Source organism: Cebus imitator, unplaced genomic scaffold (assembly GCF_001604975.1).
Source record: "Cebus imitator isolate Cc_AM_T3 unplaced genomic scaffold, Cebus_imitator-1.0 Scaffold150, whole genome shotgun sequence".
NCBI lineage: Eukaryota > Metazoa > Chordata > Mammalia > Primates > Cebidae > Cebus > Cebus imitator.
Window position 1 is genome coordinate 5,426,186 of NW_016107465.1, and position 10,601 is coordinate 5,436,786.

Below are 10,601 nucleotides of genomic sequence, written 5' to 3' on the forward strand. Positions count from 1 at the left end.
GGTGTGTATGTGTCCGCTATTCAAGATAACTTCCTTTATAATTGATTTTTTTTTGCGTGTTACTGTGCCTGAAACTTAAACTAATTCCAAGTTCCCAGGGTATCATAATAACTGTAGGCTTTGGATAGTTACTTAAGTATGTTTCCTAGTTCTATATTTTAAACACTAATTTTAGTGATCATTTCTCTGCTGAGAATTAAAAAATAAAAAGATGAGCTTAAAGAATGGGCCATTTGATTATTCATCAGAACATGAAAACAATTCCGAATGAATTAGAATTTAACCTTACTCAATGGAAGAAATATAAATTTAGCAACTATTTTGCTGACTTACTGATTCATATCAGAAAAGATCTCACAACATAAATATATAAAATGTGTTATTAACCACAACTTATTCCCTGAAAATAAAATGAAGAAAACAAAACATATTTCATATCACAGTTATGTATCTAAACATCTTATTTCTTTCTGATGTGAAGGCATTTGGAAAACAACAAACAAAACAAAAAACCTTCCAAGAAAGAAAAGTCCTGGGTTTGAACTTGCTGGTTGGCTGAACATAGACAAGTTAGGGAGCCTGAGGCTCCATGGACTCATCTTTAAAAAGAAGATGAGATGGAGATTAAGGGATTGTAGTCAATCATTTATATGAAGATGTGTGGCACACTCAATAAATGTTAGCTACCAATGGGGTTGATTACAGAATCTAGCTGTGGAATAAACATAAGTCCTTTCCAGGATATAACAGAGCTTAGAGAGGCAAGATTCATATTAGAGCCTTTCCAGCACTCTAAATCTTTATGATATCAAAAACAAAATGACACATCCCTTTATACATTTAAATATTCAGTTGAATTACTAGTTAGTACTCTATTTGCCAGTTCTTTCTCCCTAAGCTATGACTTTGTATATATTTGGTTTTAATAATTAGTAAAGTTCGAGTTGTGCATGCAGTAGCTTTATAGATAATAAAAATTTAATTAAACTTACTTTGATGCAACTTTGATTATAAATTTTCCTAAGCATTGCATAAATAATTCAAAAATGTATGTGACTAACATCCTTCATTCAGCATAAATCTAAAGTTCTCTCAAATTTTCAAAAGCTAAGTCTTAAATGTGGTTATGTTAGGGTATTTTAAACATCCTGTTCTAGAATGGGTAGAAACTGTACTGTTAACCATAACTTTTGCTCAGTAAAGTTTTTTTACAGTTTTTGTAGGTTAGAGGAGATCTCTGAATCTGACTGATTTTTTACAACATGATTCACATGTTTATGGTTTTCAGAGCAAGCTTTTAGAGAAGGATTGCTGGACAGCAATGTAAATGTTATTAAAATGTTTCTAATTTGCAATAAATATCTGACAATTTTTTCACATTTTCAATGTCTTATGAAAATATATTTGTACATGAAAATTGCAATCATAATTTTCTGAATAATGATATGCTAAAAATTTCAAAGAATATAAGTTCCTCCAAGGATTTAAAAATAAACTGTTTCCTTTCAAGAAAGCATAAGAACCACATTTCTTAACCTTATAAAGGAAAAAGAGTTCTTTACTGCTTTTTAAGTCCTTGATGAAAATCATTCCCGGAGGTTATAAGATTATTGTCAGAATGACTTTCCTTTTAAAAACCTTAATTTCTCTTTAATTTCTCACTGAAGAAATTATAAAAGGTGCCGCAGTTTGGATTACAAGTTGGGAATGGAGAGTTATTTTTGCATTTCTCTCTTTCATATAGATGTTGCAAAAATTAGTCGGATTCAGAAATCTACCCTAAGCTATAAAAACACTGCACAGTAGCAGCTGTCCTGGGGAAAAGTATGCCAGTCATGCTAATCATAGATTTTCTTTGAGGTGAGAGTAGATGAGGGAAAGAGAATTGCTAGACTGCACAATGACTGAGTGGCCTCTGCGACTGAGCATGTCAAAGGAGAGATATAACCAATTGATGGTTGATATTCCACTTTCAGTGTGTGCCCGTCTGACTCATTAACTCCCTGTATCCCCCAAAACTTCAGTAAAAGCGTTCACACATGGCTTGTGTGAAGGTACTTCAGAAGAGTACAGGATGTCCCAAAGGGTAGTCTGGTGTGGAAAATGGACAGATGAGCAGGAGGCATTGAATGGAAATCAAGTTCTTCAGAACCAAGAAATGACAGAGAAATAGAGATACTCCTGCAGCAATCCCTGGAGCTGCTGAGAGGGATGTTGAGTTTCTTATTGTATGTGGGTTGATGGTGAGTCTCATTGTATGTGGGTCGATGGTGAGTCATTCTTGTCTAAAGTTATGAAAACAAAAATTCCAGCAGAGGCTGGAGATGAGGACATCCATTCCCTGGCATATGGGTTATACTGATAATGCCTTTCTATACATATACATTTAGACTGTAGAGTTGGTCTGTACCTATGTTGATACATACACACCGACTCTGACTCAGGCCAGTCACTTTTCTCCAAGCTACGGTTTTCACATTTTTAAGATGGCCACAACAATACCTGTTCTCCCAATCTAACAGGGTTTTATAAGGAAGGAAGAAGCATGTGGAAGGACTTTGTAGGGCACAAAGCATGATAATCATTGTAAGGCATTAAAAGACAGCTCTAGGCTGGGCGCTGTGGCTCTCACCTGTAATCCCAGCACTTTGGGAGGCTGAGGCAGGTGAATCACTGAAGGTCAGGAGTTCTAGACTGGCCTGGTCAACATGGCAAAACGCTGTCTCTACTGAAAATACAAAAGTTAGCCAGGCCGGGTGGTCACACCTGTAATCCCAGCTACATAGGTGGCTGAGTCACGAGAATTGCTTGAACCTGGGAGGCAGAGGCTGCAGTCAGCCAAGGTCTCACCCCTGTATGCTAGCCTGGGTGACAAAGGGAGCTCTATCTTAAAAAAAAGAAAAAGAAAAAAAAAGGTAGCTCTAGTAGAATGAAAAAAAGTAGAATTTGAAAAGTTTGATTCCCAACTTGTTTGCTTTACTAGTTGTATAATCTTCAAGAGACCATTGGTTTCTATAAACCTAGTTTCCTAGTCTGTAAAATAGGGATTAAAATACCCATCCTGGTTCTCTGCTGGTGCCTTTACGTAGTACCTGAGGTAATAATATGTAACAGCACTATGTAAACACTCTGGATTCATAAAAAATTAGGCATCAAATGGTCTCTCTTGCAGACATATTTAATAAAAGTCTAAAATAAAAGCATTCAAATTTCATTCTACATAAAAGCAAGGAGCAGAGGCAGAGGGTGTCTCCATGAATGAAAATTTCTCAGAATATCATTGTCTTTTCTAAAAGTAGTAGTGCGCTGGACTAGATATTACACTGTGAATGATGGCTCACTCACACTATTTTAGAAAGATTGCTATTAAAGGAAGTCATGTGATTTACCAGAATTGTTCCAGGCTACATAATATTGAGGACAAGTCCTGAATTGAATTATAGCAGTAGGAGCCCACATAGTAGCATTAAGAATATAGTTCCTTACAGTTTAGATCACTTTATGAGACAACTAATCAATTTTCAACAAAATGTGTCTGCAGCCACTTTCCCCCAAATAATCCTCATTGCAGGAGTTTATTCCTTCAGAAGTATTAAATATGGGTAAGGAAAATATAATCAACCTTATTAGATAATCATAATTCAAAATCCATTCCATATGACCAACTCTGAGATAATAAAACATTTTTTTAGAGCAGCAAATGTTTGCATTTAGGGGAAAGAGGTTTAGAGAGCATACTTACCTCCTTTAAGGATAAAACACAATGTAGAAGAGACCAGAAAGGCTAAAGAGATTAACCAAAGCTAACCAGATCGTGGTGGACCGTGAATTAACCCCCAGTTCTAATGAAGATAATACTGGGCTTTCTGGCCAAGCTCGGTAGCTCACATCTGTAATCCCAGAGCTTTGGGAAGCCGAGGCGGTTGGATGGCTTGAGCTCAGGAGTGAGAGACCAGCCTGGGCAACATGGTGAAGTCTCATCTCTACCAAAAATACAAAAAATTATCCAGGTATGGTGGCCTGTGCCTATAGTCCCAGCTAGTTGGGAGGCTGAGATGGGAAGAACCCCTGAGCCGGGGAGGTGGGGATTTTCCTGAGGTGAGATCGTGCCACTGAGCACCAGCCTGAGCAAATAGAGTGAGACCCCATCTCAAAAAATAAAAATAATACTAGACTTTCACAAATTATTTTCTTGTACAAAGCAGTAAGATATCTACACTTTCCTACACCTACCCCATTCCCGCACCGCTCATTTCAGAAAGTAAAAGCATAGATTTCCTCCTGTAATTTCTGCCCCGGAGGCTGTTGTGATAGTTACCAAGAGTGGGAGCCTGTGGAGAGGCATGGCAAAAGCAGCTGCATCGGTGTGAACCCTGCTGATGGTTGAAAGTAAAGAAAGGACCAGGGCTTCAGCACTGTTCATCTCTCTGGAACTTCCTTACTGAACCTTCAGACATTCTGTGGTTGGAGGCTGAAGGGAGTGAGGCTTGCTTCCTGCAGTCGTGGTAATTCTGTTTCAGCTTTTGCACAGCGGCAGCTGCAACAGTCATCTCCCCCATTCACCCTCTGCCCCATTTTCACAATAAAACATCTGCTTGAGAGGCGTGAACCAGGCAGGTGAGTTGGATAGTGCTCAGATTACATACTTTAATTGAATACTCACTTGTGGAACTCAGGTTTATGTAAGGTATGAAATCAGGAGGTAGGAGACAAGAGTTCTGATCTCCGCTTCAGTACTTACATGCCATATAGCCATATAACCTTGGGCAAGTAACTTCTTTCTAAGGCTCAGTTGATTAATCTTTTAAGTGGGGATAATGACACCTTAGTCACTTAAAGGCAGGAGAATTAAGCAGAAACAGCTCTTAAACATCCCTTCTAGACTCTAGAAAAGTAAAGATAATGTGAGCTTTCCTCAAGTAAGGGGGTCATTTTTAGTAGTGTATTTCTTAGATATGATCAGTGTCATAGAGTATAAATAAGTTCACAGCTCTTTTTAACCATTCAAAACAATTGTTCAGACTAGCAAGAAGTCTAGCGTCTCCCTTAGCTCCATTGTTGACATAGGTGTGACTATAAGAGCCCTATGCAGACTTATCTTCCTCACACACTCAGCCATTTATACCAGAGCACCCCATTAATGCCAGGATGTCTAAGCCAAACGGAGATTCATATCTTTAGTAAAAAGTTATTTCAGAATGAGAAAGACCTATACTTCCTGCCTCTGTATTGTAGCTAGTGAATTTGGGTCCTGTTGACTTTGAGTGCTAGATAGCCCCCTGCCACATACACCACTGTGTCTGCACTATAATCTCTGGGAGGGAAGAGAAAGCGTTTGTGCTCCTTCTTGCGTGCAGACTTAATTAAGGACCATCTCAAAGGGTGCAAATAATGGAGCGTTTCAATAAGGAAAGTTATTTTGTCCCAGAAGCCTCCTTAGTACCTATGCAAATTTGTCCACTCCACTCCCAAGCCAAGTTCCCTCCCCACAAAAAGGCAATGGGTACCTACATGCCTTTTATCCATCAAGATAAGAAGGGACATCTTAACACAAAGATGGCTTGGCAGCCTCCACCACTAAACACAGAGGCAGCTGGCGACAAAGCTCTGCCTAACCAGACAAGTTAAGAAATTTGTCACTCTCTTTAGCATCAATATCCTGAATCTTTTTCAATCATGAGTTTTTTGTCCAATTATCTATAACTTCACATAGATGGGAGGGTGGCTACTGAGCCAGTCAATTGCAGATCTAGAACTGGTGTGTGCATGTTGTTGATTTTCTATGATTATTGCTGTTCTAGCTTTATATTCAAAGCAGAGCTTGACATTCTGATGTGCCTAGGCAGCCTCTAACCAAATTAAAATTGACCCATTACTCCTTGGTGGGGGTGAGGTGGTGGCAGTACCAGAGGATGTGTGTGTGGGAACGGCAGGGTGTGTGCTTCTATACTCTTTATCAGCTGGCCCCAATTAAAAACAATTTGATTATTCTTTAATAGGACAAAGGGTACTTTTTAAATCTTAGGTCAAGTGTGAATGTAGGCACCTTATACCAAGTTGCTATTTGTAATGATCTTGTCACTCCCTGCTTACGAGCCTTTCTCTCACCACAATGGCTTTCTATTATAATCAGATTAGAAAATGAATGCTTTTATCAGGCATAAGAAGTTCAATATGACCAGAACCCAGTGATGTAGCCATGACCTAATCTTATATTACTCTGTCTCTAGTATGTACCAGTCTTTAAAAAATGCTCCCATTCACCAACAGTTCCTCAAAATGAGGCTTTTGAGTCCACCTGAAATTAGCTTCTTAGTGATTTTTGCTTTGGCTGACTCTTTCTAGGCTTTCAGGCTCCTATTTAAATGTCATCTCTTCCAAGAAACCTTCTGTGAACTCCCATCTGAACTAGTTCTACTACTCCTGTCGCTCTTTCATAATATGCTGCTATTTAACTGTTTTCCGTCTCCCCCATCAGAATGTAGGCCCCAGCAAGAAAGAAACTTTGCTTATGTTGTTTTTTTGTATCAATGTGGGTCTGATCAAGAGAGAAAAACAGTAATTTCAACAAGGAAAGTTTGATATAAAAAATTCTTACCTATAATAGGGAATTGGAGCAAAGGGGGATTGGTAAGAGGTAAAGAGTACTCTAAATAATACAGAAACAGAGATTTAAGGAACAGCTACTTACTAACCTAGGGCTGAGATGCAGCATCTCACAAAAAGCTGCTCCAAGACCCATACACACTCTTAGGACTGGCTGAGATCCAGACTTTGCTGGAGTGGGCACAGCTGTAGCTTTCTGAATAGCAGGAGAGTCCTGCTAGATTTCTTCCTTCTAGAACTTGCCAGAAATCCACACTCCAGAACTTGTTGGAAATCCATTCTCTGTGGTTCCAGGGAAAGCTCTTGAGGGAGACGTCTCTTTAGAGGCACTTGCTCCAAAGCCACCTAAGGGGCTTCTGGAGGAAGCTGCTGGCTGCTGGGTGCTGCTGCTTGCTACCTGTGCTGCAGGAACCTGCCCAGTATGCACACCAGAGCCAGAAAGCCAAACGCTTTCCTCCTGTAACGTCTCTATTGACAAAGCTTTTGTAACAGATGGAGAATATTTAAAGGGCTCAGATTCAGTTTCACTGAGCAGGCAAAGAGGGTGAATTTGGAGCTAAGAGGCTAAATCCCTGCATTCTGGCACACGGTAGGTTTAATAAATATTTGGTGGTCTTAAATGATTTACATCTAACCTAAGTGAAAAGTATGCTTGCTTGGCATAAGTCACTTCAAGATTGGAGCTTCCACGCCTAGCTTTTGACATGAAAGTTTCTGCCAATGCCTCCTGCATGAAAACTCTGGAACCCCCCCGACCTGTCTCCCCCAACTCTGTGGTAGGGATAAGAGAAGCCCCCAGATAACATCAGAGCTTGGCTCAACAGTTAGTGAGAAGTGCAATGAGAGAAGCACAAGCAGAGAAAAGGAGACAAAAGCGGTCATGAACCCCACTTACAGTCTGTGTTAGGGCTAGGGCTGGGCCACCAGTTGCTTCATTTGTCATCTTTCTGACACACTGAGGTGAGTTATAGAGCTCTGCCATATGGCTAAAATGTGAAACACATCCAAGGGCTGTATTTTAAAATGTAACTTAAAAAATAAAGAAACCTCTTGATTTCTCTAGCCACTTTTCTGTTGACACAAACCATCGAGAGAGATTAGGCGAAAGATCCCTGCTACAAGCTATTTGATATTTCCTAACAGAGCAAAGTTTCCTCTTTGTCTACTGACCCTTTCAATAGCTCTTCAGGTTCTATTCTTAGAATTCTCATTTCCTGTCCTGGGAAAAAACTGCACAGAATTTCAATAAATATTACCCAAATTATGTAGCTTTCTAAGGATAAAATGTGGTGTTCATTCATTAATGCTATCAATAAATATTTACTGAGCACCAACTACCAGACAGTGATGGCAGACATAATTCTGGGCATTTGGAGTGCAACTGTGAACACAACAAGGTCCCTGTTCTCATGGAACTTGCTTACATTCTGGCTAAAATAGAGAACATGGAACTTCCTAGAGAGGCACTGTGGGTGATTTAACAAACCATTGAAATGCTCTAGTTGGAGCAAGCAAATAACCAACCTTAAAATAAAACACGGTTGTTGCTGGTGTTCTTAGAAACTTCACTGTCCTTGTGTACAAATTGTATTACTCAAGTCTTCTAACTTTTGATTCTTGGGAAGGTTTCAGAGCAGTACTGTCTAATGGTAATATGTGAGCCACATAATTTAGATTTTTCTGGGAACAAAGTTTAAAAAGTAAAAGGAAGTTGGCTACAGTAGTGTGTACCTGTAGTTCCAGGTACACTGGAGGCTGAGGCAGGAGGATAGCTTGAGCTTCAGCGTTTCAGGCCAGCCTGGGCAACATCGGAAGACCTCATCAATACAATAAGTAAATAAATAGAAACAAACAGATTAAATTAATTTTACTAATATTTTTAACTGATTTATTCAAAATATCACAATTTTGACATAATCACGATAAATTATTGAACTACACTTCTTCACATTAATTTTTTCAAAGTCTCATGTATATGTGTACTTACAGTACATCTCATTTTGAATCGGGCACATTTCAAGTGCTTAACAGCCACATGTGGCTAGGCATGGAACAGCAGAGGTTCAGAACACCGCCAAAGTCTTTCTCTGTCCTCTTAGTTTGGGGATGGAGGAGAAAATATTTGCCGAATTGAAATATTCTGTGAACTTTGGCTCCAGGTGTTTCATATGAAATCAGAGGCAGGTGAAAATCACCATAGCCTTCCTTTGCACCAGCTCACTACAGTGGCCAGAACGGAAGGAATTTCATAGAATGTGCTAGTTTGGACATTAAGTCACTGAGTCGTCCACTGAGGAAAGGGATATCATTCAGAAAAATAGCTTTCCGCTAACGCCAAAGCGGCAGTACCATCTCAGCCAACAGATCACGTTACAGTAGCAAGCACGCTTAGAAATAAACGTTTAAAACCCAGCCTGTTACATTAGCCAACACTCTTCTTGACTTTTTCAGAATTTTTTCTCCTTTCCCAAGATTAGATGCTTGCTAGGGAAGACTGCGAGCCTCAGCGGCCTTCCCTTGAACTGTGGAGCTGCCTTCAGCTGGACACGGACTAAGAATTGAAGGGCGCACTGACTGGGGCCGCCCCCATTTCCCAGGCCCCTCCCTAGGGGTGCCCCTCTTCAGCCACTCTTCCCCTTTCTCCCTTCCCCTAGCATCTGCCCCTGGGGCCACCCCTACCTTTCCGACAACCCTCCGGCCCACGTGGCACCCTGCTGTTTCAACGGGGACAAACTTGACTTGCTTCTCCAAAGAGCGGGAAAAAGACGCGCAGTCTTGGTACTGATCTGGGGGAGGGAACGTCCCAGGGCGCGCAGGGGCGTTTTCTACCCGTGCCCCGTCGGCCTGCTCTGTTCAGTACCCACTGTCTGCGGGGTTCACCTCGGGAAAGTTCCTTTTGAGATCCAGCGATGCTGCTCCCCGGATATTCAACTCCACCCGGAGACCCCAGGGTTACTGCCCTGCGACCCCCGATGGAGCGTCGGGATGCGCTTTCTCCCCGAGTGCCGCCGGGGGTGGAGGGAGTGGGACTTGCCTCGGGGCTAAATGGCAATCACAGCCCCCGTGGGGCTCGGAGGAACGAGTTTCCCGCCCACCCCGCAGCCCCTGCCCCAGCCGGCATCTCGCGGCTCCGATTCTGGCTCTAAACAAGAACAGGGGCCCGAGTCCGCGTTCACACGGAAAATTATGCTGGCTCCAGCGGCGCGTAAAATTGATGTGAACCGAACGAAGTGGGATCAGCGTGATCCTCCCTCTCTTGTCTCAACAGGGGTTTCGGCGCGTTACACAAGGCCGAGCTTGTCTCTTTAAGGAGACATTGGACCCTAATTAGTCCGCATTCCTGGCGCGGCCGCCGAGCGAGGGGCCGAGGGTGTCTGGGTTGGGAGATCGGTGGGCGGGAGGACGAGACTCCGAAGGAGATCTTTTGACCAGCCTCCAGGCTCACCGCCCCCTCCACCCTCTTTATTTTGCCGCCACCACCGCCACCAACACCTAATTCTGAAGATGCAGCCAGGGCAGCAGCAACAGCAGCAGTCGCCGATTCTCCCAGCCCCACGTTACTTTGATTGACAGCTGAACAAATGTTTCTTCGGTTCGAACGCTCGCGCTAAGGAACGTCAGCCACAGCGAAGCTCCGCCTTGGGCGGGCCATCTCCGCTCCGCCTCCGCCAGCCTCATTCCTCTTCGTTAATTGGTCGGAGCTACAGGCGTCGCCCGGCCCCCACGTGGGTTCCAGCCGGGTTGGCTCCTCCCCGCTGGCTTGCCATTTGTCAGCAGTGAAATGATGGGCACTAACACAGAACGGCGATTAATGCTCAGACATCTCTGATTGGTTGCTGGAGAAGCCTACCGCAACGGGGGCGGGCAGGGTACTTGGAGAGCGCCCCAGAGCGCTCGCGTGGTGGGCCGGTGATTGTAGTCAATCTGGCCGTATTCTCAGGCAGGGTCGCCGGGGGCGGACTACATCTCCCGGGATGCTCCGCGGCCCCCCCCCC